The 27972-nt window shown below is 42.9% G+C and overlaps 2 non-coding genes and 1 pseudogene across 2 annotated transcripts; all 3 read left to right on the top strand.

The window, feature by feature from the left end:
* Positions 1-170: 170 nt before the first annotated feature.
* LOC142469214 (DDB1- and CUL4-associated factor 7 pseudogene) lies at positions 171-27496 on the top strand (annotated as a pseudogene).
* On the top strand, positions 5060-5132 carry TRNAV-AAC (transfer RNA valine (anticodon AAC)). The gene has a single exon. It is a non-coding gene; the product is annotated as a tRNA-Val (tRNA).
* Positions 6309-6381, top strand: TRNAV-AAC (transfer RNA valine (anticodon AAC)). Its single transcript has one exon. It is a non-coding gene; the product is annotated as a tRNA-Val (tRNA).
* Positions 27497-27972: the final 476 nt, after the last annotated feature.

Below are 27972 nucleotides of genomic sequence, written 5' to 3'. Positions count from 1 at the left end.
GAGCCAGACCTGGAGCAAATTGGAGGCTTAATGAATTATTGCTCAAAATCCCAGACATACAGAGAGAGATAGGAGACAGAATCACAGACTTCTTTGCTGAGAACGTAGGGAGTGTCTCGTCCAACACTACCCTGTGGGAGGCCCATAAGGCAACGCTCAGAGGCTCCCTCATGTGCCTGGCTGCTAGGCGCAGGAGGGATCAAGAGAAGCAAATCAAGGTCCTACAGGACAAGCTGGCGTCCCTATCAAAGGCGCATAAACTATATAGAAACGCGGACACGCTGCGAGCATTAGCAGATATCAAACAGCAATTGAACATCAAACTAGCCTCCCAGGCAGAAAAGGAGATGAGCTGGTCCAGGCGTAGGTACTTTGAAAAGGCGAACAAACCAGACACCCTACTGGCAAACAAACTGAGAAACAAAATCCCTAATTACCATATACAAACTATTCGCACACAAGGGGGAGACCTCACTTCCAATCCTGAGCGGATCGTGGCGGAATTCAAAAACTACTACGAGACACTGTACGATGGAGGTAAGGTCATACACAATCAAAAGACGAGGGATAATCTAGGGGAATTCTTAAAAGAAGCCAAATTGCCGACACTGAGCATGGTGGAGAAAGAAGCGTTACAGTCGGACTTCTCTTTAGAAGAGTTAACAGAAGTTGTAAAGTCACTTAAACCGGCCAAGGCGCCCGGGCCAGATGGCTTCTCCAACTTATACTATAAAAAATATTTGAAAAAATTAGCCCCACACCTATTGAAGCTCTTTAACTCTATACTACATGGGGCCTCATTCCCAGCCCAGATGCTGCAGGCGTCAATCTCCCTGATCCATAAACCTGGCAAGGACCCGGCAGACTGCAAGAGCTACCGGCCCATCTCATTGATTAACACGGATAACAAAATTTTCTCCAAATTACTAGCCAATAGAGTGGGTACCGTCCTGCCCAGGTTAGTTCATCCGGATCAGGTCGGGTTTATCGGAGGAAGGCAAGCGGCAGACAATACCAGACGGATAATAGATCTGATAGATTTGGCACAGAAACAAAACATCCAGTCAATGGTATTAAGTCTGGACGCTGAAAAAGCCTTCGATAGAATAGATTGGCCCTATCTGAGGAAGACGCTTGGAGCATTCGGCTTTGAGGGACGCCTCTTGGAGGCCATTATGGCACTCTACGAGGGGCCAGCGGCAAGGGTAAGGCATCAGGGTTTCTCCTCCGAGCAATTCCTAATTAAGAGCGGCACGCGCCAGGGATGCCCGTTGTCCCCCTTGTTGTTCGCCCTATGCGTGGAACCCTTGGCGGCACATATCAGAAACAACCCGGATATTACGGGACTAACTGTAAAAGGGCAATCACACAAAGTGGCGCTCTACGCAGATGATGTGATCCTGACATTGTCACAACCTCTCACCTCCCTGCCCAACGTCTTCTCAATTCTGGGGACCTTTAGACAAATTTCAGGGTTCAAAATTAATCAGGCCAAATCGGAAGCCCTCAATATAAATTTACCCAAACAAGTAGAAAAATTAATCGCTCTAAATTTCAATTTTATGTGGCAACCCTCTATGATCAAATATTTAGGGGTATACATCACAAAAGAATATAAGGCTTTGTACAAAGCTAACTATCCCAGGTTGTTTCGGACTCTTCGTGAGGATATCAGGAAATGGGCGGAGTGCAGTATCTCGTGGATAGGCCGCATACACAGTGTTAAGATGAATCTCCTGCCACGGGTGCTGTACTTTTTCCAGGCCCTCCCGATCCCCCTGGTAAGAGAAGATATCCTCTCGCTACAGTCCCTGATAACAAAATTTATCTGGAATAGGAAAAACCCGAGAATTAATAGAGCAATCTTGAGGAGGCCGACCTTGAGAGGAGGGTTGGGGGTGCCATGTCTGTTCGCCTACTACAAAGCAGCGCAACTGAGCCAAATTGTGCAGTGGCACACAGACCCGAATCTTCACCGGTGGGTAGCATTAGAAAAAGAATGTTGCTCACCAATAGATATTAAGAATCTAATTTGGCTGCCCTGTAAGAGTCGGGCCATAATGCAGACACCTCTGCAGACCATGGCTAGCTCCTTGAAGGTCTGGGACGCAGTTAAGCTCAAATGCCATCTCACGTCCCTACACTCTCTAATGACCCCTATCTGGGGGAGCCCAAACTTTGCTCCAGGGATGGATAGTACGATCTTTTCAAAATGGATCCAAGCAGGATATCTCCGTCTGAAAGATCTGGAGGGCAGACTACACATAAAAACATTTGATCATATTAAAGAAGAGAAAAATTTGCCTAACACGGAATTTTTTAGATACCTCCAGATTAGGGCCTTCTACAATGAAGCCCCTATTCGGCCTCAGAGAACAAATTTTGAGCAGCTCTGTTCAAGAGATACGGACACAAGGGGACTAACGTCTAGAATGTACAGGGAAGTAGTGTGCCCGGAGACGGACGATCAACCCAGACTTTCATACATGAGACAGTGGGAGGCAGACCTAGGTGGGACTTTAGAGGACGAAGACTGGGACAGGATCCTGCAGGTGGCGGCCAAAAGCTCCATCTGTACCACATTAAAGGAGAATGCATATAAGGTCCTGATGAGGTGGTATTATACGCCCGCTAAATTATCTAAATTTGTCAAAGGCTACTCCCCACTCTGCCCCAAACAGTGCGGGGAGAGAGCGGACCTGTTTCATATGCTGTGGTCTTGCGCAATGATAACCCCCATTTGGGAGGAAATTAAGGATTGGCTCCAAAGACTATTGGATGTGGAGATCCCCTTAGACCCGTGGCTATTCCTATTAGGCAGAGGAGTCGAGGGGCTCTCAAACGCCACACATAAATTAATAGCACATCTGGCCACTGCCACCAGATGCGAGATCGCAGCAGTATGGAAACAAACAGAGATTCCAATTCTCCCGAAGATTAGAAACAGAATTTGGTTTGTGTGTCGGATGGAACAGTTGACGAGTCTGGTCAACGACACCGGCTCAAATTTTCTAAAAGTCTGGGAGCCTTGGTTGGCACAGACAGACATCCCGGGAATAGATATCACCACAATTCTGCAATGATTACCGGTAAATGCATTCTCCGGTAATGAACGGGATCCTTGACAGCTTAGTGACCGTAGGCCCAGAGCGGGTGTGAGACCCAGGCAATGGGAGATATATGGAGGTGAAGGCGACCGGTGGGGTCTCAGGGGGAGCAAAAGAAGCATAGTACACGGTAGCCCACCTGACAGCGGCAGTTTGGATCGTTCACGGAGCATCCCCCCCCTCCTCCTCTCCCTTCCCCAGCCCTCCCTTCCCCCCTCCCTGCCCCAGTATCCATTGGGCATGTCTTCCCCCCCTGTTCGTCTTGTGAGTCTAGTTCGTCAAAATTTTGGAAGGTTTGTATAAAACAAAAATGAAAGCTTTTATTATGGTGATATATTTGGAGATAATGGAGAGTGTTACCATGTAAGATGTATTTCACCCAATAAAACCAAAGTTATAAAAAAAAAAAAACAGAAAACGTAAGCTCAATTTAAGCTAGATTTCAAGCACACACAAATGAATCTGATCTGCTTTCTTGCGGTCAGAAAAGCTGTTTCAGGAACCGATTGTAAGAGTTCCATAGTGTAGTGGTTATCACATCTGCTTAACAAGCAGAAGGTCCGTTGTTCAAAACACAGTGGAACTATGTCGTTGTCTTGTCTTTTATGCATAAATGTACGTTTTCAAACAAGATATTGTGACGGCAACGGAAATCTTGAATCCAGAAATATTGATTATGGTTTTAGTATCCTTTCAGACAATTTTTTCTTTACCAAACAGTGTAAGATTCTTGTTTGTTCAAGTGTACTTTTTGAAATATATATTATTAAACAGAAAACGTAAGCTCAATTTAAGCATGATTTCGAGCACACACAAATTAATCTGATGTGCTTTCTTGCGGACAGAAAAGCAGTTTCAGGAAACAATTTTAAGAGTTCCATAGTGTAGTGGTTATCACGTTTGCTTAACACGCAGAAGGTCCTGGGTTAAAAACCCAGTGGAACTATGTAGTTGTCTGGTCTTTTATGCATAAATGTACTTTTTCAAACAAGATATTGTGACGGCAACGGAAATCTTGAATTCAGAAATATGGGTTATGGTTTTAGCATTCTTTCAGACAATTTTTTCTTAACCAAATAAAGTAAGATACTTGTTTGTTCAAGTGTACTTTTTGAAATATATATTATTAAACAGAAAACGTAAGCTCAATTTAAGCAAGATTTCGAGTATACACAAATGAATCTGATGTGCTTTCTTGCGGACAGAAAAGCTGTTTCAGAAAATATTTTTAGGAGTTCCATAGTGTCGTGGTTATCACGTCTGCTTCACAAGCAGAAGGTTCTGGGTTCAAAACCCAGTGGAACTATGAAGTTGTCTCATCTTTAATGCATAAATGTACATTTTAAACAAGATATTGTGACGGCAACGGAAATCTTGAATCCAGAAATATTGATTATGGTTTTAGTATCCTTTCAGACAATTTTTTCTTTACCAAATAGTGTAAGATTCTTGTTTGTTCAAGTGTACTTTTTGAAATATATATTATTAAACAGAAAACGTAAGCTCAATTTAAGCATGATTTCGAGCACACACAAATGAATCTGATGTGCTTTCTTGCGGACAGAAAAGCTGTTTCAGGAAACAATTTTAAGAGTTCCATAGTTTAGTGGTTATCACGTTTGCTTAACACGCAGATGGTCCTGGGTTCAAAACCCAGTGGAACTATGTAGTTGTCTGGTCTTTTATGCATAAATGTACTTTTTCAAACAAGATATTGTGACGGCAACGGAAATCTTGAATTCAGAAATATGGGCTATGGTTTTAGCATTCTTTCAGACAATTTATTCTTAACCAAATAAAGTAACATTCTTGTTTGTTCAAGTGTACTTTTTGAAATATATATTATTAAACAGAAAACGTAAGCTCAATTTAAGCAAGATTTCGAGCATACACAAATGAATCTGATGTGCTTTCTTGCGGACAGAAAAGCTGTTTCAGAAAATATTTTTAGGAGTTCCATAGTGTAGTGGTTATCACGTCTGCTTAACACGCAGAAGGTCCTGGGTTCAAAACCCAGTGGAACTATGTAGTTGTCTGGTCTTTTATGCATAAATGTACGTTTTCAAACAAGTTATTGTGACGGCAATGGAAATCTTGAATTCAGAAATATGGGCTATGATTTTAGCATTCTTTCATACAATTTTTTCTTTACCAAATAGAGTAAGATTCTTGTTTGTTCAAGTGTACTTTTTGAAATATATATTATTAAACAGAAAACGTAAGCTCAATTTAAGCAAGATTTCGAGCACACACAAATGAATCTGATGTGCTTTCTTGCGGACTGATAAGCTGTTTCAGGAAACAATTTTAAGCGTTCCATAGTGTAGTGGTTATCACGTCTGCTTCACAAGCAGAAGGTCCTGGGTTAAAAACCCAGTGGAACTATGTAGTTGTCTCGTCTTTTATGCATAAATGTACTTTTTCAAACAAGATATTGTGACGGCAACGGAAATCTTGAATCCAGAAATATTGGTTATGGTTTTAGAATCCTTTCAGACAAATTTTTCTTTACCAAATAGAGTAAGATTCTTGTTTGTTCAAGTGTACTTTTTGAAATATATATTATTAAACAGAAAAGGTAAGCTCAATTTAAGCAAGATTTCGAGCACACACAAATGAATCTTATGTGCTTTCTTGCGGACAAAAAAGCTGTTTCAGAAAACATTTTTAGGAGTTCCATAGTGTAGTCGTTATCACGTCTAATTAAAACGCAGAAGGTCCTGGGTTCAAAATCCAGTGGAATTATGTAGTTGTCTGGTCTTTTATGCATAAATGTACGTTTTCAATCAAGATATTGTGACGGAAACGGAAATCTTGAATCCAGAAATATTGGTTATGGTTTTAGAATCCTTTAAGACAATTTTTTCTTTACCAAATAGAGTAAGATTCTTGTTTGTTCAAGTGTACTTTTTGAAATATATATTATTAAACAGAAAACGTAAGCTCAATTTTCAAACAAGATATTGTGACGGCAACGGAAATCATGAATCCAGAAATATGGGTTATGGTTTTAGCATCCTTTCATACAATTTTTTCTTTACCAAATAGAGTAAGATTCTTGTTTGTTCAAGTGTACTTTTTGAAATATGTTTTATTAAACAGAAAACGTAAACTCAATTTAAGCTAGATTTCAATCACACACAAATGAATCTGATGTGCTTTTTTGAAGACTAAAAAGCTGTTTCAGAAAACTTTTTGAAGAGTTCCATAGTGTAGTGGTTATCACGTCTGCTTAACACGCAGAAGGTTCTGGGTTCAAAACCCAGTGGAACTATGTAGTTGTCTGGTCTTTTATGTATAAATGTACGTTTTCGAAAACAAGATATTGTGACGGCAACGGAAATCTTGAATCCAGAAATATTGGATATGGTTTTAGTATCCTTTCAGACAATTTTTTCTTTACCAAATAGAGTAAGATTCTTGTTTGTTCAAGTTTACTTTTTGAAATATATATTATTAAACAGAAAACGTAAGCTCAATTTAAGCAAGATTTCAATCACACACAAATGAATCTGTTGTGCTTTTTTGAAGACTGAAAAGCTGTTTCAGAAAACTTTTTAAAGAGTTCCATAGTGTAGTGGTTATCACGTCTGCTTAACACGCAGAAGGTTCTGGGTTCAAAACCAAGTGGAACTATGTAGTTGTCTGGTCTTTTATGTATAAATGAACGTTTTCGAAAACAAGATATTGTGACGGCAACGGAAATATTGGATATGGTTTTAGTATCCTTTCAGACAATTTTTTCTTTACCAAATAGAGTAAGATTCATGTTTGTTCAAGTGTACTTTTTGAAATATATATTATTAAACAGAAACCGTAAGCTCAATTTAAGCAAGATTTCGAGCACACACAAATGAATCTGACGTGCTTTCATGCGGACAGAAAAGCTGTTTCAGAAAACATTTTTAGGAGTTCCATAGTGTAGTGGTTATCACATCTGCTTAACACGCAGAAGGTCCGTTGTTCAAAACACAGTGGAACTATGTAGTTGTCTTGTCTTTTATGCATAAATGTACGTTTTGCCTGTTTGCGGCCCTCAGGGACTGGAATTGTGCAAGTCCTGTGTGTGTACACATAGTTAAAACATTCTATATAAATACAAGTTAAAAAACACACAACAACATCTCCTTTATTTAAGTACAGCAGGTCAAAACATGTACAATACAGTTCATCACAACAGTATGGTCTTACCTGTGATTAAAAAAAATCTTTATTCATAAAATACAGTATACAAAACGCAACATCTCCTTTATTAAAGAAACATACAGTATACAGTACAGTGGGATGGTGTGCAAAACAGTCAGTCAGGCCTGCACCACTACAGTCCTCGAGGGCAGCAAACAGGCCCAGTTTTCAGGACAACCTTGAAAACCGTGCCTGTTTGCGGCCCTTAGGGACTGGAATTGTGCAGGTCCTGTGTGTGTACAGCAAGTTAAACAGTAAGTTAAATACAGTACAGCAGGTCAAAACATCTCCTTTATTTAAGTTCAGCAGGTCAAAACATGTACAGTACAGCACAGTTCAACACAACAGTATGGTCTTACAGTTCCCGTGATTAAACCAGAAAGTCCACCACATTGTCCGTCCACGGCCGATTCCTTGCATGGCGCAAAACGCCATTAATGCAGTCTTGAACGCCTTTCATTACAGGATCTGTAATTGGATAAAAGCACCGCATTTCATCCAGAATGTTCTTTCTTAAATTGGCAGGAAGCGCCTTTTTTACGTGATTTCCTTCGTAGTTCACTCTGATGGCCCAGTCCCAGTACAACGAGTAGGGAACATGGTGCTTAAAAAGTAACAAGGCATACTTGTGGGGTGCACCAGCACTCATCACCCTATACTTCTCCCTGAGCGCCGGTGGCAGATCGCACAGGGTGATGTCGGGAACCGTATTGATGCGAGCAAATGTAGGTCTTCTGCGTGCGCGTGTGCTTGAGGCGACGAGCGATGGTAGGTTGTCTGGGAGGAAGCTTTCCTCCGGTCTTGGTCGCCGTGTTGTCTCCTGGTGTGGTCTTGACGGGGTTGTCATGTCCTCCTCAACGGCATACATGTACACTACATCTTCTGGTGGAGGGGGTGGGCTTGGTGATGAAAGGGGGTCGATGCTCCCATTCATCACATCCATGTCACCCCCCTACTCCGGCGTTGGGGAAACAGAGGCATTAACACCGAGCAAATGATGTATACCCGCTATGTCAGCCTCTATCTTCTCCATCCGTCGATCCATCCGTTGATACATATGTTGCATCCGTTGATCTATATCTAGCATCTGTCGATCCTTATGTATCATCCGTTGATCCATATGTAGCATCTGTTGCTCCACATTTAGCATGGTCTTCAGAAGCAAATCTATCTTTGCTAGCACAATAGAGTTCCCGGGGAGATCCACACTTATCCCATTCAGCATCCAGTCTAACGAGCCGCTTCTTGTACATGGCGTGTGGACATCTGGGTGGATGGGTGCAACAGAGGATGAGATGAGGATTCCATGGAGAGAAGCGGCAGCGTCGTCGAAGAAGGGTGGAGGAGGTGACCTGTGGATATCCGGTAGAGGAGAAGCGGCAGCGTCGTCGAAGAGGGATGAAAAAAGTGACCTTTGGATTTCCGGGCGAGAAGTAGAGTCGTCTAAGAGCAAAGGAGAAAGTGACCCGTGGATTTCAGAGGTAGCGTCGTTGGATAGAACTGGAGATGATAGCCTGTGGGTTTCCGGGAGGGCGGCGGGCAGAGTCGTCGAAGCGCATGTGAGGAAGTGGTCTGTGGATTCGATGGGTTGGCTGCCATTCGTTTTGCGTCGCGAGTACATCACCGTATATCTTCTTGACATAATAAGGCTGACGTCTATGAAAACCCTTAGCCTTTGGGTCAGCAGAAGGTTTTCTTTATTGGCCTTAGCCTGTCGCTTTTGCCTTGGCATGGAAACGGCAACCGCCTTTTGCTTTTTCTGCTTGACAGGCACGGCAGAGGCGAGTGGGTTCCTGCATCCGTAGAATCGGGGTTGATCCATGGAAGCAGATGGCATACAGTAATGCAGTATCTGGACAAGGGAAAGTTCAGATAAAGATCATCGAGTGGTGGGCTATGCAAAGTGTATAACCTTTTATGCATGGCGGCGAGGTACAGGTGTTGAAAGTTGGCATACTCTAATGTGAGTCATTACAGTATAAATACACCCTCCATTTTGTGGATTCACTGCACATTGAATACACATCGACTAAACATCGAATATACATTCCTGTGTTTGTATTTCTTTCTACTCGCAGCAATGGATATGTATAAACCAAGTATCATCTGCAGATTATAGTATTGGCAGATATACCCTGCTCAAGCGAATGAAGAGGGATTAATACCCCAAACAGTATAGGGGAAGGGTGGTGCTCACAGGGAATAAATGATAGACTAAGTGAGAGGAAAGAAAGAATCCCTATATTGTGGCACTTAGGGAGTGCACCCAAGCTAAAACTTAATATTTATTGATTAATCTTAAAATGATAACTGTTTGGAATAACCATAGATGCAGGACAAATTGTTATTAAAATAAATAAAAAACCGGAGAGGTGGGGTAGTACATAGGGGAATTATATATAAACCCTCTTGTCAGTCTGTTAGCCCTTGAATGGTTTGTAAGTGTTAGAGAAGTATCACACAGGTAAGTAAGGTGAGGATAATGTTATATCACTGATCCCTTGTGGGAGCAACCATAAGCTTACAAAGGAGAGAATGAATATAGCTATACAGATAGACACATATGTTTAGGGAAGCTATAGAAATAGCCCCAAGTCTATCTTCAACAGTTTTATTTTGCCGCATACTGTATTAATAGAACAATATATTGTATCCTCTTGATCTACTGTCTCTAATTTTTTTACTTACCGGAATGTTTTTCTTTACATTGTAGGGAGACAACTCTTCTGGTGGACAAAATAAGTGAGGAGAATGACGAGAGGAGTGCATTAAGGGTCAAATACACTCTGCAGGAAAAACACAATCTCATTGTATCCGAGACAAGCATAAAGAAGATGAGACGCAGCATTGGACGGAAATATGGACGTGTGAGGTTAGTACTGGACAGTACAGAAGGTAAAAGTGTTGTTTAGGAAACTGTACTGTACCGCTAAAATTATTTATTCCTTGTCATTACAGAGCGTACCCCATGATAAGGGACGCAAACAAAATCAAAAGAGTGGTCCAGGCCCAGGCATGGATCGACAGTGGGGAAACATTCCAGGATTGCATCTTCACTGACGAGTCTACTGTGTCACTGGAGAGATTTGCACGATTTGCATTCCTCAAAAAAGGCCGCATATCTTTGAAGCCGTGGCCAAAACACCCCGTGAAGCTGCATGTGTGGGGTGCCATCTCTAGGCGTGAACCAGGATGCATTGTCATCTTTGAAGGTAAAATATATCAAATATAATGTAGCCTTATGCACTGTACTTTACTAGTGTAGCCTTACTGTATGCACTGTACTGTACTATTGTGCAGTTTTTTGAGCACTTTTCTTTTCTTGCTATAGGAATCATGAATAAAGCTTTCTTCCACGACAACATTGTCCCTGAGATAGTGCAATTCATCACACGCGAGTTCCCGAATGATCACTGCTACTACCAGGACAACGATCCGAAGCACACCGCGTCAACAGCGCATATCCTTGAGCGCGGTATCAACTGGGTGAAGTCGCCAGCGGAGTAAGTGCGGTAACCGTGCCTCATTTGTATCCGACAGTTTTTACTGTGTACTGTATCTCTTAAACTAATTGTCCTTTTTTTCCAATGACAGATCGCCAGACTTCAATCCGATCGAAATGGTCTGGCATCAGCTGAAGGACCATATCCGGAAAGTGACGAAACCCTCCAAAAAGGACGAGTTGTTGAAAGGCATAATGAGTTTTTGGAACGATGTACTCACCGTTGAACGCTGCAATAAATATATAGACCATATTGTCACTGTGTTTCCCATTGTGATCGCGCGTAATGGGCAAGCATCAGGAAAGTAGTACTGTGCTGTAGTATTGTAAGTACAGTATGATACAGGTAAGTATGGCACAGATTTTTTCTTTCCCAATAGTCAGAGTATACAGTAGCTACAGTTTTTCCTTTACAGAGAGAGCAGCACCAGCCATCAGGTTACAGTACAGAGTATACAGTAGTTCCAGTATAGACTAGTTTGACAGTAATTCAGTAACTGCCTACTAACTGCTCCATTTTTTTCTTTCCAGAGAAAGCAGCACCAGCCATCTACTGTAGTACTACACATCACACAATGCCATAATACAGTACGCACATAACTGCACTAATTTTTTGTTTTCTTGTCGATTCAGGAAAAAAGGGTGGCCTGGGAGGAGATGGTTTTGTGTCCAGTCTAATCTGTTTGTACAGTAAAATGTACAGTATATAAACAGCAGTAATGATGTACACAAAACCTCTCCTCTCTCAGTGAAATACTGTACTGTACACAGAATGAGGAACAAGATAAAGACGGAAAAAACAATATATATATATATATATATATATATATACATATATATATATTGTTTATATATTGTATATATATATATTGTATATAATACATTACAGTATATATTATTAAATAATATTCTTATAAATGTGCATTATTCATGTTTCCCCATGTTTTAGAAATGTTTTAGAAATGTTTATCCAATTTCAATCTGCCAAAAGAACTTAATAAAGACTGCATTATGTATTATTCATGATTATTTTTTAATTTGTATTTTTTGGTTCCTGATAAAATAAAATAAATATTTATTCACATTTCTGCTAGTCATAATCATTTACAACAACCACAGCCCCCCCCCCACCCCTACAGTACACCATTGAATCAGTTAATGGTTTATTTAACTCTCAATTCTCACAATGCTGTGCAAATCGGATTTACATTTCAAAATCGAGAAGGGATTTTCCAAAGCGTTACCGTAAACAAAGCCTCAAAGGGTTGGGGGGGGGGGGGTGATTACATGCAGGCACACTGAGGCTTTGTAGGTCGGCTATGGACGGATAAAGAACACAATGGCAATATTCAGAAAATTAACGACTCTGTGGAGAGAGGGGGTTGGGTGACTCATGCGCCGTAAGCAGCAAGCTCCCATCTCTAAAAGGATTAGAGTACACGCAGGCGCAGTGAGGCGATTGACGCTCGGCTAGGGATGGATTAAAAACACAATGACTAACTAACTTCAGAAAATGAAAGACTGTGGAGGTGTCTGTCAATAAGAGTTTGTGTGTGCGTGGGGGAGGGATGAAGGATTAGTTGTGCAGCAGTTCAAAGAATTAACATACTGTACTGTACGGTAGAGTACAGTAATTTCAAAAGGCAGTTCATCATAATAGTGTAATTTGATCCCTACACCCCCCAAATACAGTACATAAAAAGCACACAAATCAACCATGTGCAGACCAACGCACAGATTTAATATAGCAATATCAAGATTGTTTTTGCAGGCTTGGGGATAAAATAACAGTTAAAAAATCATAATTTAAATTTTTTCGGGGGGCACTCAAGCAAGCAGTGGTGGGTGAAGTTACAGGCGCATCTCAAAGAGAATTACACGCAGGCGCAGTGAGGCTTTGTAGGTCGGCTTTGAATGGATTCAGAACAGAATGGCAATATTCAGAAAATTAACGACTCTGTGGAGAGAGGGGGTTGGGTGACTCATGAGCAGTAAGCAGCAAGCTCCCATCTCTAAAAGGATTAGAGTACACGCAGGCGCAGTGAGGCGATTGACGCTCGGCTAGGGACGGATTAAAAACACAATGGCAAGATTCAGAAAATTAACGACTCTGTGGAGAGGGGGGGGGTTGGGTGACTCATGCGCAGTAAGCAGCTAGCTCCCATCTCAAAGACAATTACACGCAGGTGCAGTGAGGCTTTGTAGATCGGCTATGGACGGATTAAGAACACAATGGCAAGATTCAGAAAATTAACGACTTCGTGGAATTTCAAATCCTTGAGCTAGTGTTCGTGGGGGTGGGGGCTGCAGGGTACAGCTGCATGAAGTTCAAAGATAAAGACATACTTTGATTTCAAAAGGCAGTTCATCATAATAATACACCCCTAAATACAGTACGTAAAAAGCACATAAATCAACCACGTGCAGGGTCGCAGTCAAAAGCTACAGCACAGATTGAATATCGTAATACAGTAAGATGGGTTTTGCAGTCTCTTGTGAAGAAAAAAAAAATTACAATGAAAATTTGAAAAAAAAATTTGGTCACTCACTCAGGCAAGCAAGCAGTGGTGGGCGAAGTTACAGGCGCATGCACAGTAAATTCCTGCTGTCAAGCAGGAATGTGATTGAAACCAGACACACGTTCAAAGGTATGGTGTGGGAGAGATGTACTGCATTGCACAGAAGATAAGAAGTTGAAATACCCTGAAGTGCAGTTAATTATCCTGAGCGAGGGGAGAGCGCTGTATATGCTGAAATGTGACACTGTTACAGTACTGTACACGCCTATGCGTTTCAACAATTTTCAAATGTGACATACCGTACAGCAGCACAGAACTGCAAATGCATGTATACTTTAAATATGCAAATTTACAATTACTGCGCGCGCACACACAGACTGTGTACTGACGTAGGTTGAACCGCGAAGGTATTAGACTTCCAAGACAACAGCTCGCAAACGCCCCCCTGAGTTTTTACACGGCATTGCAGTATTGCAGACAGCGAGAATAAAATGCTAATATCACGAGCTCGAAAATAACGTAGTTCACTCCGGGCGAAAACGACAAAAAAACGCACCTAATCGGGATAATCTGAGAACCGCAGATCTAGCCGTCTTAGACTCAGATCGGCCGCACTGTATATTACAACAGTATACATATTTTGTATATTTATATTTATATTACAACAGTATATATATTTTGTATATTTATATTTATATTACAACAGTATATATATTTTGTATATTTATATTTATATTACAACAGTATATATATTTTGTATATTTATATTTATAAAACAACAGTTTTATATTGCTGCATATTAATAGAACAATATATTGTATCCTGTTCATCTACTGTCTCTAATATTTTTACTTACCGGAATGTTTTTCTTTACATTGTAGGGAGACAACTCTTCTGGTGGACAAAATAAGTGAGGAGAATGATGAGAAGAGTGCATTAAGGGTCAAATACACTCTGCAGGAAAATCACAATCTCACTGTATACGAGACCAGCATAAAGAAGATGAGACGCAGCATTGGATGGAAATATGGACGTGTGAGGTTAGTACTGGACAGTACAGGAGGTAAAAGTGTTGTTTAGGAAACTGTACTGTACTGCTAAAATTATTTATTCCTTGTCATTAGAGAGCGTACCCCATGATAAGGGATGTAAACAAAATCAAAAGAGTGGTCCAGGCCCAGGCATGGATCGACAGTGGGGAAACTTTCCAGGATTGCATCTTCACTGACGAGTCTACTGTGTCGCTGGAGAGATTTGCAAGCTTTGCATTCCACAAAAAAGGCCACATATCTTTGAATCCGCGGCCAAAACACCCCGTGAAGCTGCATGTGTGGGGTGCCATCTCTAAGCGTATACCAGGATGCATTGTCATCTTTGAAGGTAAAATATATGAAATATCATGTAGCCTTATGCACTGTACTTTACTAGTGTAGCCTTACTGTATGCACTGTACTATTGTGCAGTTTTTTGAGCACTTTTCTTTTCTTGCTTTAGGAATCATGAATAAAGTTTTCTTCCAAGACAACATTGTCCCTGAGATAGTGCAATACATCACACGCGAGTTCCCGAATGGTCACTGCTTCTACCAGGACAACGATCCGAAGCACACCGCGTCAACAGCGCATATCCTTGAGCGCGGTATCAACTGGGGGAAGACGGGGGGTTGGGTGAGTCATGTGCAGTAATCAGCTAGCTCCCATCTCAAAGAGGATTACACGCAGGCGCAGTGAGGCTTTGTAGCTCGGCTTTGGATGGATTAAGAACACAATGGCAAGATTCAGAAAATTGACGACTCTGTGGAATTTCAAATCCTTGAGCTAGCATTCGTGGGGGGGGGGCACATGGTACAGCTGCATGAAGTTCAAAGCTAAAGACATACTTTAATTTCAAAAGCAGTTCATTATAATAATACACCCCTAAATACAGTACGTAAAAAGCACATAAATCAACCATGTGCAGGGTCGCAGTCAAAAGCTACAGCACAGATTGAATATCGTAATACAGTAAGATGGTTTTTGCAGGCTTGTAGAGAAAATAAAAATAAAATTACAATAAAAAAAATGTTTTAATTTTTTTTTGGTCACTCACTCAGGCAAGCAAGCAGTGGTGGGCGAAGTTACAGGCGCATGCACAGTAAATTACTGCTGTCAAGCAGGAATGTGATTGAAACCAGACACACATTCAAAGGAATGGTGTCGGAGAGATGTACTGCATTGCACAGAAGATAAGAAGTTGAAATACCCTGCAGAGCAGTTAATTATCCTGAGCGAGGGGAGAGCGCTGTATATGCCGAAATGTGACACTGTTACAGTACTGTACACGCCTATGCATTTCAACAATTTTCAAATGAGACATACTGTACAGTACAGCACTGCAAATGCATGTATACTTTGAATATGCAAATTTACAATTACTGCGAGCGCGAAAATAACGCAGTTCACTCCGGGCGAAAACGACAAAAAAACGCACCTAACCGGGATAATCTGAGAGCCGTGGATCTAGCCGACTTAGGGCTCTATGCAGTAAGCGCCAAAAAAGTGCAATCGCCAAGGGTACCTTATCGGCATGATTCTGGCGATTTTCCCTCTCCGTATGCAATAAGTGCCGAATCCCTTCCGAATCAAGCAAAAAACATTTGCTCCCACTTTGCCGATGATTTGCCGATCACACACAGGTGTATCGGCGTGCATGGCGAGGTGGTGTTAGGTTCGCCAATGAAACTTCTTGCTGAATCTGCCGAAGCAAGCATGTTTTTGATTGAGCGGTCCATTTAAAGGCAGCGTGTATTTTTATTCATTCTCTGTGTTGCTGGGAGTGCGAGTGGTGCGAGTGGTGTTGCTGTGAGTGTGACTGGTGTTGCTGGGAGTGCAAGTGGTGTTGCTTGGAGTGCGAGTGCGAATGGTGGCTCTGTTGCTGGTGCTGCTGGGGTGTCTGGTGGTGGGGTGGTTGCTGCTGGCCCGCTTTTGGAGTCTCTTCCATTGGAAAAAGGAGAGTCCAGTCAGAAGCAGCCAAGCTCTGGGTCTGCACGTATTCGGAAGAAACGTGTGGAACGGCCACGTAATCCTCGGTTCAATGAACAGGAAAACACAGTTCTTGTCACAGGGATTCTCTAAGTCTATCTTTGCATTCATTCTTCAAAGACATGTTATCCTAGGTCATGTGAGATGTCTTAATATCAAAAGATTATTATCTCTATCTATCAATAAAAGTAAATTGTTACACACATATTCCTTCATGCTTTAGAACGACCATAACAATCGGTCTCAAAATGTTGCCAAAGTTCATACAATATTCATGCAAGCTTCCTTACATTTCTATGTTTACACGTAAATGCTCATGTGGTACACATATTACACCTAAACCAGCATGTTTGTTATCTCTTGGAACAGGTAGCAGTTTAGGAAACTGATCGTTTTTATAATAATAATTTACGTCATATATTTTGTATGTATTTCAAGGGCGGACAAGTTCAGCATCAAAAAAAGAAATGTGGGATCAAATAACCTTGGCTGTGTCTGCGTGGGAATCATGTCAGGGACCGGGCGAATTGTCGGAAGAGATTCGATGATATCAGGGCAAACTTAAAGAAAAAAATACAAGCACAACGGATGCATGCTTCTGGCACTGGAGGTGGGCCGCCAGCACAAGCTCTAATCTTAACACCATTGGAGGAGCAGATGCGGGAAAATTTTCTTCCTGTCGTCGTGGAGGGTTTGCCCGGGGACAGAGATATCGGAATTTATTCTGCTCCATTTCCACCAGGTGACAAATTTGACTGTACTAGGCGTGTCGTAGGATACAGTTCTAATCTATATTTCCGCTGCTACGTATACTTTCTTCCCAATATAAGCATACCTACATATATATCTGTATATATGTCTCTCTCTCTATATCTATATATCTATCTATCTATATAGATTTATATCTAGTTGTCCTACAAAAAGTAACAATTAATATATATGGTGGCAAAAGGTGGCACTGAGTGCTCATTTGCATGTCATTTCCCAGAATCCCTTGCTGCAGTGGAAGTGCTGTATGCTGAGCGATGATGGGGAAAGACAGGGTTGCAGACATGCAAATGAGCATAAGACATGCAAAAGACATGCAAATGAGCATACAGTAATATTTACAGTTGCTATATATATATATATATACATAAATTAGTGATAATCTATGTTACACCTATAAACAGGCCATTGCTGCCTCATCAAGTCTTGCATGGAAGATAGTGCATTCAAAGGCGAACATTTATAATTTCCACAAACACATTTCATTATGTTTAATTAAAGCTCTTTTTTTGCTTCATGTAGTATACTGAGAGCATAAATAGGAACATGTACCATATGGTATTTAATTGTGTTCATATGTAGCTCACTTCAGATTTGACTTTCGCTCATGTACCAGTGTGTGAAACCAGCAGTAATTAATATGTCATCACAGCATAGAGGAGAAAACAGGGGGTGGGGTTGGGCACCGAGCCAGATCACAGGGTCATGTTACAGTCAAGTCTTTTGGGACGCCTTACAGGTGGTAGAAACAAATAAAAGGTCAGGGTGCTGTCACGTCTTGGGGGAGGGACTACAGTTGTTAGAAGCTGACAAGGTGAACAGAAGTTCATCACATTCATTTGAAATGGTAATTCTATGAAGACTTTCACCCACCAGCCCACTATATGCACTGGCGACACACTTTATTCGAGCTCGGCTAGTCCCACGAATTCGGGTATACCCGGGTGTATTGAGGTTTGTGACTGTTTTCTGCCCGAGTGCATTGAGGTATTTTCCAAGCAGGGATTGAAGCATTTTATTCCCCCTGGCTGCAATACTGCACAGTATATATATATATACTGCATTACAATTCATGAATTTATGCCATCTGGTAGACACGCGAAGCATTGCAGCCTATTAAATCATAATCATTATCATTTAACAGATCAGCCGCCCGTCAGCCAGGCATGAACCCAGGCTGGGAAGGCAAACGCAACGGGGCTTGTCAGAGGTGAGGAGCGGCGCATTCCAGGTATCTGCCAGGTACATACTGGGTATTTGCTCGAATAAAGTGTGTCGGTGCAGTATGAAAACGTACGTTACTCATATCTAACTCACATCTCGTAACCTTATAGAAACGCCACATTATCACACCAGTAGCATCTGTGAGCGACACATTGCATGTGTTGATGAGTGTCAGCCACATTGAGCGCTACACCTGCTTCTCTTAAATGTTCCCACAGATCACTAAAAACATTCATTCACATTTCCACAATTAGGTACTGAATTATAAGCAGAGTCAACTTTGCTGTCATGGTAGTGATGTATATTATTATTGTTAGATTACTACACAACATATGCAGTGTATGTACAACAGAACACTTAATTTTGCAACGCATTCCTGCATGAACATTGTATGTTGTATGGTGTATGATTTTTACAATAAATGTGCCAATTAGGTTCACATGTACATTGATGTTAAGATAGATAATGTACAGCTTGCCAGAAACATCTTTTCATTTCATTATGTGATGCTGATATTTAGCCATAAATACTCCAACTACACAAACTGTATGTTAATTATGTACACATGTCAATAAAATTCTTATGTTATTCTTCTATATAGTTGCTCCTGAAGCTCATTTGTCACCTGACACTGAACAAGTCTCATCACCTGGCTCATCAAGCTCATCATCAAGCCTGGAAGGGAAGTGTATGAGGTGCAGGACATCTAATGTGTACATTTCTAGATGTTATTTTGCCATGCGAAATAAATGCCTTTCACATGGAATTAACTTCAAATCAGTTATTGTCACACAATATGTAGTTTTTAATGTCAACATGTATTGTGTGTGATGTAAACTATCAGCTACGAGTTGTGAGGTTACAACAACCTTTCATTCATTCTTCTTTCACACTGAGTCGAAACATAATTGTTACTTCAAACAAACTTTTAATTTGACACAACTGAAAACTTATGGAAACATGTTATGTGTTACACTGTGAGAACAACTCTCATTATATTGATAAACAACAGAAAGTTCCATGGCAGTTCATAATGTCTTCATTTATTTGTAGAAGCAGATGTTGCCACTGAAGGACAAATTCACTCAAGTGACCATGAAGATGTTCCCACTCGTCGATTAACCCAGCATTCAAGTCCTCCTGCTCGTGACACCTACTCAGCTATTGCAGCTTCTGAAGAAAGAATCTTGCTTGAAGAAAATCGTCGCCATTCAGAAATGATGTCAGTGCTTGAAAGGATGATATCACAGCAGGAAAGGACAATATCACAATTGTCACAACTAGAAAGAGTCATCATCCAAGTTCCTAAAGAAATACAAAATGTAAACAGGACATTACAAGCAATAGTTGTGAATCTAAGCCAAGCTAATCAGTTGAGAATTACTGCAAGAGAACAACAATTCCACTTTACCCCATCTGAGTATGGATCTTTACATGCTGCTAGTTTTTCTCCTGAGTCATCAGTTCTTCATTCCCCAGTTCTGGATGATACCGGTACAGTAGGTGCAAGTTCTGTGCAGGTCCCTGTCAACATCCAAACGCTTACATCAGTTCAAAATCTGGAACGGACACCTACAAATGACACACGAAAAAGAAAGTTAGGCCAACAATTACTACTAACCAGCTTTTGGAACAAGATTAAAACACCAAAAAAGGAAACTGCTCCACCATCAGTCATGCAATGTTTACCAACTGGTTCACAACTGGCACAGCCCACACCCAGTGCCCCTGAAGTGCCACAGCCCACACCCAGTGCCACAGAACTGCCACAGCCCACACCCAGTGCCACAGAACTGCCACAGCCCACACCCAGTGTCACAGAACTGCCACAGGCCAGTACAAGTCGTACAGTTAAGGCCAAATTACTTGGCAAAGGGAAAAGGCAAAGACAACAGCCAATAAGCAGGCCTGTGACTCGCTCTCAAAAGGATAAACAGAAATAAAGAATCAAATTCACTAAATGTTTTTCTTGTCCTGGTGGTGTTTACTGCAGAATATTTCATGCATACTGTATATATGATCATGTACAGATGCTTGATAACATTCAAGTATGTCCTTGTACACATGAAGGTTTAGAAATATTCACTGTCTGAATTAAGGCATATTTTAAAACATATGATTATGTATTAATCATCAGTTGAATAATGGTACAACATTACACAGTTGCTATGTTTATAGAAGCTGATATTCACTTAGCTCTTGTTCAACATTAGATGTATGTGGGTTTGTTTGGTAATGTAGATAGTCATTGCATGCTAATATTATTGACATACAACTTTAAGTAACTATCCATATAACAGCTGTGACAGAAACCAGGGGTTGGTAATAAACTCCATATACAGGGCTCCCAGGATACTGAACAGTTTCTGTCCTGTCTAAGCTGAACAGGGCAGCCTCGTGGTACAGGCACTCCATTCCACAGTTTGTCTGCTGCCTGTTTTCTGTCACCTGTCATGCTGATTAGAGTTCAGGTATATAAGACCTGTTTCCTGTTTCCTCTGGGCCCCGCCCAAGAGCCTGGAAGGCTGCTGAACTGCAGAGGGGTGAGAAAGCCTCTTTCCCAAATCGCTTCATTCATTCTGTTAGTTTGTCTAAAGACTGCAAAGGTACTTATTTTGTTGGTGGAAGTGGACAAGCCACTTCCAACTCTGAGTCAGGGACATCTAAGTTTAAGTTATCGCTCAGACGAGCAGCTTTTTGTTTGGCTTTGTTTTCTGTTTAAACTGTGGCAGTCTCAGTGCCTGGGACTGAATAAACCAGGCATAGCCTGTTTAAAGGAACAGTACGTGACGTCTCATCATTTAACCTACCCTAAAAGACCGTGTTCTAACAGTCCCGGACAGACGGCGGAGCCCCGGAGTAAGCCGTTTGTCACATATGGTGGAGAATGCGGGCAGAACACTAAAAGGTCTGGGGGTTAAAGAACTTTAAAGGAAAAAAAAAAAAAAAGGGGTTTTTTTTCTCTCTCTCCAAACAAGATGGAAGACGTGGTGAGTGCGCTGGTACGCAATGTCGCTGTCCAGAGAGACGCGAATGAAGCCCTGCAACAGGCGAATGCAAACCAGCAAGAGACAAACCGCTTGCTGAAAGAGGAGCAACAGCGGTTCGCTCAGGGCTTACAGCAGGAACTCGAGATCCTGAGGGAGACTATCAGTAACCTTCCACTGGCAGCGGCAGCCCCAGTTCTGAAAATGACCAGGGCAAGCCACTACCTTCAGAAGATGGGACCCTCGGATGATGTGGAAGCCTATCTTCTCACGTTTGAACGCATGGCACAGAGAGAGGGATGGCCAGAAGCTGAGTGGGCTGGTCTAATCGCACCCTTCCTAAGCGGCGAACCCCAGAAGGCTTACTTTGATCTAGAGCCAGCCGAAGCTAACGTCTATGCCAAATTGAAGTTCGAGATCCTCGCCCGCCTCGGCGTAACCACGGCTGTTCGCGCCCAAAGGTTTCACGCATGGTCCTTCACGATGGATAAAGCCACCCGAAGCCAGATGTATGACCTCATCCACCTCGCCCGGAAGTGGCTACAACCCGAGATCAACTCAGCAAGCCACATCGTGGAACGGTTGGTCATGGACCAGTTCTTGAGGAAACTTCCCTCTGCCTTACGCCATTGGGTCAGTCGGAGTGACCCCCACAATGCGGATGAGCTTGTGGCCCTCGTAGAAAGGTACAATGCAGCAGGAGAGCACCCGCAACCCACAGTTGTGGAGCAACCCCACTACCCGAGGTTCCAGGACTCTTCCAGAGACGGTAAAAGGGTACCGGGGTTAAGGGGAGCTGAAGAGCGGCGACCACCTTCACGCAGCACCAGCAACAGTGGTTCGCACACTAAGGGCAATAGCCAACATGGGGAGCCGGGAAAAGGCTCTAAGTGGGACACAGACTATGTACCTAAATGTGTAAATTGTCATGAGAGGGGCCACACAGCAAAAATCTGCCCACTAAATGAGGAGCCCATGCAATGCAACAGCGTGGAACCTTATTCGCTGTTGTCCCAATGTATGGGCCCTAGCCCAGAGGACCCCTTGAATAACCATCTGTGGGCATTTGTAAAGGTTAATGGTAAGAGGGTTCGGGCACTTCTTGACTCTGGGAGTATGGTCACACTAGTGTCCGAATACCTATTGCCCATTAAGAAGAAACAGGTAAACAGTTCACAAAGAGTGGCAATTTGTTGTATACATGGGGATAATCATGAATATTCCACTGTTGATGTTTTTTTTGAAACAGAATTTGGTTCTTTAGATTTCAAGGTGGGTGTTGTACCCAAACTGGCACATGATGTGTTAATAGGGACCGACTTTCCCCATTTTCTAAAAATGTGGTCCCCAGCTCAGAATAGCGCCCAGAGTTCAATAGCAGACCATAACGAAGTGTTAGAAGAAACAAATCCTTTCCCTTTTTCAGAAATGGAGGTTGACGAGGGCCCAAATAAGAAAGGGGAAAAGGAGGAGTGCTGTGAAATTCCCTTCCCCATCACTACTTTGGTAGGGAATACCCCAAATCAAGATGTTGATCAGGCACTTACCACCCCAGTACAGGATAAGACCCTCGCTGACCTAGAGGTCAGTCCTGGGAGTTTTAAGAAGGCCCAGTGGGAGGACCCCACATTAGCGGTAGCAAGGGGAAATATACGGGACCAGAATAGTACTCATGGCCAACCAGATAGGTCACTTGCTTACCCCTACTTCGAGGTAGAGAACGACCTAGTATATCGGGTTGATAAAAGAAAATCAGTTACAACTAAACAATTGTTGGTACCACGGACATTCCGTAACGTAGTATTACACCTCGCACATAGTCATCCATTGGGGGGACACCTAGGGGTGGAAAAGACAAAAGAAAAGGTTCTCCGAAGCTTTTATTGGCCTGGGGTTCTGGCAGAAATTACAAACTATTGTTCCTCATGCCCAGAATGTCAGATCACCGCCCCGTTCAAAGCATACCGCAGCCCATTGGTACCCCTTCCCATAATAGAGGTACCATTTGACCGGATTGCTATGGATCTAGTAGGACCCCTAATAAAGTCTGCTAGGGGACATCAGCATATATTGGTAATATTAGATTATGCTACCCGATATCCGGAGGCAGTTCCCCTACGTAGCACCTCTGCTAAAAACATAGCAAAAGAGTTAGTACTTCTGTTTTCCCGGGTCGGAATTCCTAAAGAGATCTTATCTGACCAGGGAACACCATTTATGTCCCAAGTAACAAAAGAGCTATGTAAACTCCTAAAAATCAAGCATCTCAGAACCTCAGTCTATCATCCACAAACAGATGGTTTAGTGGAAAGGTTCAATAAAACCTTAAAGAGCATGTTACGCCGGGCGGTCGATAAGGATGGGAAAAACTGGGACTGTTTGTTACCATACCTGTTATTTGCCATTAGGGAAGTTCCCCAGTCATCCACAGGCTTCTCCCCGTTTGAACTATTGTATGGCCGACATCCAAGGGGCTTACTGGATATAGCCAAAGAAACTTGGGAACACGAGGTTACCCCTTACAGAAGTGTAATAGAGCATGTTGCCCAAATGCAGGACCGCATTGCTGCAGTCCTACCCATAGTGAGGGAACACATGGAGAAAGCTCAAGAAGCACAAAGGAATACGTATAATAAGGGTGCTAGGGTCAGAATTTTTTTTCCAGGTGATAGGGTACTAGTTCTGGTTCCCACCGTGGAGAGTAAATTCCTTGCTAAATGGCATGGGCCATATGAGGTCTTGGAAAGAGTGGGAGAAGTAAATTATAGGGTAAGGCAGCCAGGTAGGAGGAAACCTGAGCAAATTTACCATATAAACCTACTCAAGCCCTGGAAAGATAGAGAGGTCTTGTTAACCCTAGTACCCCCAGGTCCGTCAGAGAATCAAGAAACTGACCCAGAGGTTAGCATAGCTGAAACACTGTCCGTGCATCAGAAACGAGAGGTCCAGAGTTTAGTGAGAAGGAACAAAGAAATCTTCTCTACACAGCCAGGTAAAACTAACGTAATTAAACATGACATAGTCTCTGAACCGGGGGTCCGAGTTAACCTTAAACCGTACCGAATCCCAGAGGCCAAGAGAGAGGCTATAAGTTTAGAGGTTAAAAAAATGCTAAAACTAGGCGTAATTGAGGAATCCCAAAGTGGGTGGAACAGCCCTATAGTTTTAGTCCCAAAGCCAGACGGTACAACAAGGTTTTGTAATGACTACCGGAAACTAAACGCGGTGTCAAAATTTGATACTTATCCTATGCCCAGGGTGGATGAACTTGTAGAGAGACTGGGCAAAGCCCGATATCTCACAACCCTAGACCTAACAAAAGGGTACTGGCAGGTTCCCCTCACAGAAAGGGCAAAAGAAAAAACAGCCTTCTCAACCCCAGACGGCCTCTTTCAATATAAGGTGCTGCCTTTTGGCTTACATGGAGCTCCCGCCACATTCCAAAGAATGATGGATAAAATTTTAAAACCACATGTTCGATACGCTGCCGCCTACCTGGATGATGTGGTAATCCATAGTGAAGATTGGCAGTCCCACCTTCCAAAGGTCCAAGCTGTGCTCGACGCAGTTCGGTCTGCTGGACTAACTGCTAACCCCGCTAAATGCACTATTGGTCTGGAGGAGGCCAAGTATCTGGGGTATTCTATTGGTAGAGGGTTACTCAAACCACAAACACTCAAAGTAGAGGCGATACAAAATTGGCCAAGGCCAGTCACAAAAAAACAAGTAAGAACCTTTTTGGGGTTAATTGGCTACTATAGGAGGTTTATTCCCAATTTTGCAACTAAGGCAACCCCACTAACCGACCTCACAAAAGCAAGAGGACCTCTAATGGTAAAGTGGTCCCCCGAAGCCGAACAGGCCTTTAGAAGCCTGAAAGAAGCTCTCTGTGCCCAACCAGTGTTGGTCACACCTGACTTCTCCAAAGAGTTCGTAGTCCAAACCGACGCATCTGAGGTAGGGCTGGGGGCGGTACTCTCCCAGGAGTCTCAAGGGGAGGAGCACCCCATCCTTTATTTAAGTAGGAAACTAAATCCCCAGGAGAAAAATTACTCCATAGTCGAGAAAGAGTGTCTCGCAATAAAGTGGGCTGTAGAGACACTCAAGTATTATCTGTTGGGGAGAAAGTTCCGATTGGTCACAGATCATGCACCCCTTACCTGGATGTGTCAAAATAGGGAGAAGAACGCTAGGGTGACCAGGTGGTTCCTAAGCCTACAGCCCTTTAAATTTTCTGTGGAACACAGGTCGGGGCACAAACATGGCAATGCCGACGGGTTGTCAAGGATGCACTCCCTAATATCCATGGTCGCTCACCCCTCGAGGTCTGAGCTGGGGGGGAGGATATGTGACAGAAACCAGGGGTTGGTAATAAACTCCATATACAGGGCTCCCAGGATACTGAACAGTTTCTGTCCTGTCTAAGCTGAACAGGGCAGCCTCGTGGTACAGGCACTCCATTCCACAGTTTGTCTGCTGCCTGTTTTCTGTCACCTGTCATGCTGATTAGAGTTCAGGTATATAAGACCTGTTTCCTGTTTCCTCTGGGCCCCGCCCAAGAGCCTGGAAGGCTGCTGAACTGCAGAGGGGTGAGAAAGCCTCTTTCCCAAATCGCTTCATTCATTCTGTTAGTTTGTCTAAAGACTGCAAAGGTACTTATTTTGTTGGTGGAAGTGGACAAGCCACTTCCAACTCTGAGTCAGGGACATCTAAGTTTAAGTTATCGCTCAGACGAGCAGCTTTTTGTTTGGCTTTGTTTTCTGTTTAAACTGTGGCAGTCTCAGTGCCTGGGACTGAATAAACCAGGCATAGCCTGTTTAAAGGAACAGTACGTGACGTCTCATCATTTAACCTACCCTAAAAGACCGTGTTCTAACAGTCCCGGACAGACGGCGGAGCCCCGGAGTAAGCCGTTTGTCACACAGCATACATCTTGATGTTGTGTTTTTTGGTGTCTTAACTCTGTAACACATTACTTACTTTCATCTTCTTTTATACTTCATAATGTTGCCATGTGATCATGTATGAGTTTTGGTTAGAATAACAGATCTGTTAGTGTGTATTAATATATCTGTAGTCTCTATGGATATATGTACACACACACACACACACACACACACAGTGTGTGTGAGTTTAATATATACAGGTAAACCCCGTTATAGCGCGACCCGTTATAACGCGAAATCGGTTATAACGCGGTTTTCACGTGGCTCCCGTTTAAAAAAAAAAAATTAAAGAAAAAAAATGTAATTTTTTTTTTTGCACACTGCACACACTACACTCTCTCACTGCACACACTCTCACTGCACACTGTGCAGCCGGAGTTTATTTGCAGAAACACTTTCGACCACCCGTATCCCATCACCAAGCTCATGTGGATCCCTGACACCAAGGGGGTGTGTCCCGACCTGCTAGCCACCAGCGGGTACTACCTGCGCGTCTGGAGGGTGGGGGAGACAGAGACGCACCTGGAGTGTTTACTGAACAACAACAAAAACTCCGACTTCTGCGCCCCCCTGGCCTCCTTCGATTGGAACGAAGTGGACCCCAACCTGCTGGGCACGTCCAGCATTGACACGACCTGCACTATCTGGGGCCTGGAGACCGGGCAGGTGCTGGGCAGAGTGAACCTGCTGTCCGGCCACGTGAAGACACAGCTGATCGCCACGACAAAGAGGTGTACAACATCACGTTCAGCCGCGCGGGCGGGGGCCGGGACATGTTCGCCTCGGTGGGGGCCGACGGTTCGGTGCGGATGTTTGACCTGCGGCACCTGGAGCACAGCACCATCATCTACGAGGATCTGCAGCACCACCCGCTGCTCCGGCTGTGCTGGAACAAGCAGGACCCCAACTACCTGGCCACCATGGCCATGGACGGGATGGAGGTCGTCATCCTGGACGTTCGCATACCGTGCACCCCCGTGGCGAGGCTCAACAACCACCGCGCCTGCGTCAACGGCATCGCCTGGGCCCCGCACTCCTCCTGCCACATCTGTAACACAGCTGACTATCACCAGGCCCTGATATGGGACATACAGCAGATGCCGCGGGGCATCGAGGACCCGATCCTGGCGTACACCGCGGAGGGCGAGATCAACAACGTGCAGTGGGCCTCCACCCAGCCCGACTGGATCGCCATCTGCTATAACAACTGCCTGGAGATCCTCCGATATTTTAAGTAGGAAGGGGGGTCATTCCTGCTCAACCTTAATATCCATCATTAAATAGTTGTAGTGGCGGTGCAATGGGAAGAAAACGATATATTTCCAAAAAAGGTGTTCGAGAGATGATCACCAAAAAAGATTCCCAGTTAAGTTGCACTCAGCCTATTGTTTATTTTTCTTATAATTAAACAGTAGGTGTCTTAAGGTTACTTATATTTCAAAAAACCCCAAGGAGATAAGTACAAAGGGAAATACTAACATTTAAAATCATTTTATTAAACTCATCTATCAAAAATAAACCCAAATAAACACTGGATGCAGAGACACGGAGTTAACAAGGTTGTATATACCTATATCCAATTACAGTGTGATAATGCCACTAAGCTACTGTATACTCTAACCCAGCATTAAGTGATGTATACACGGGTACTTTACCCAGTATGAAAAGGTAACTGAAGTGGTTTATAATTACAGTGTATTTTGAAGTGCAATTA

The sequence above is a fragment of the Ascaphus truei genome, chromosome 18 (genome assembly GCF_040206685.1).
Source record: "Ascaphus truei isolate aAscTru1 chromosome 18, aAscTru1.hap1, whole genome shotgun sequence".
Classification (NCBI taxonomy): Eukaryota; Metazoa; Chordata; class Amphibia; order Anura; family Ascaphidae; genus Ascaphus; species Ascaphus truei.
Note: the sequence above shows the minus strand (reverse complement) of the source record. Positions and strands in the feature narration are given on the sequence as shown.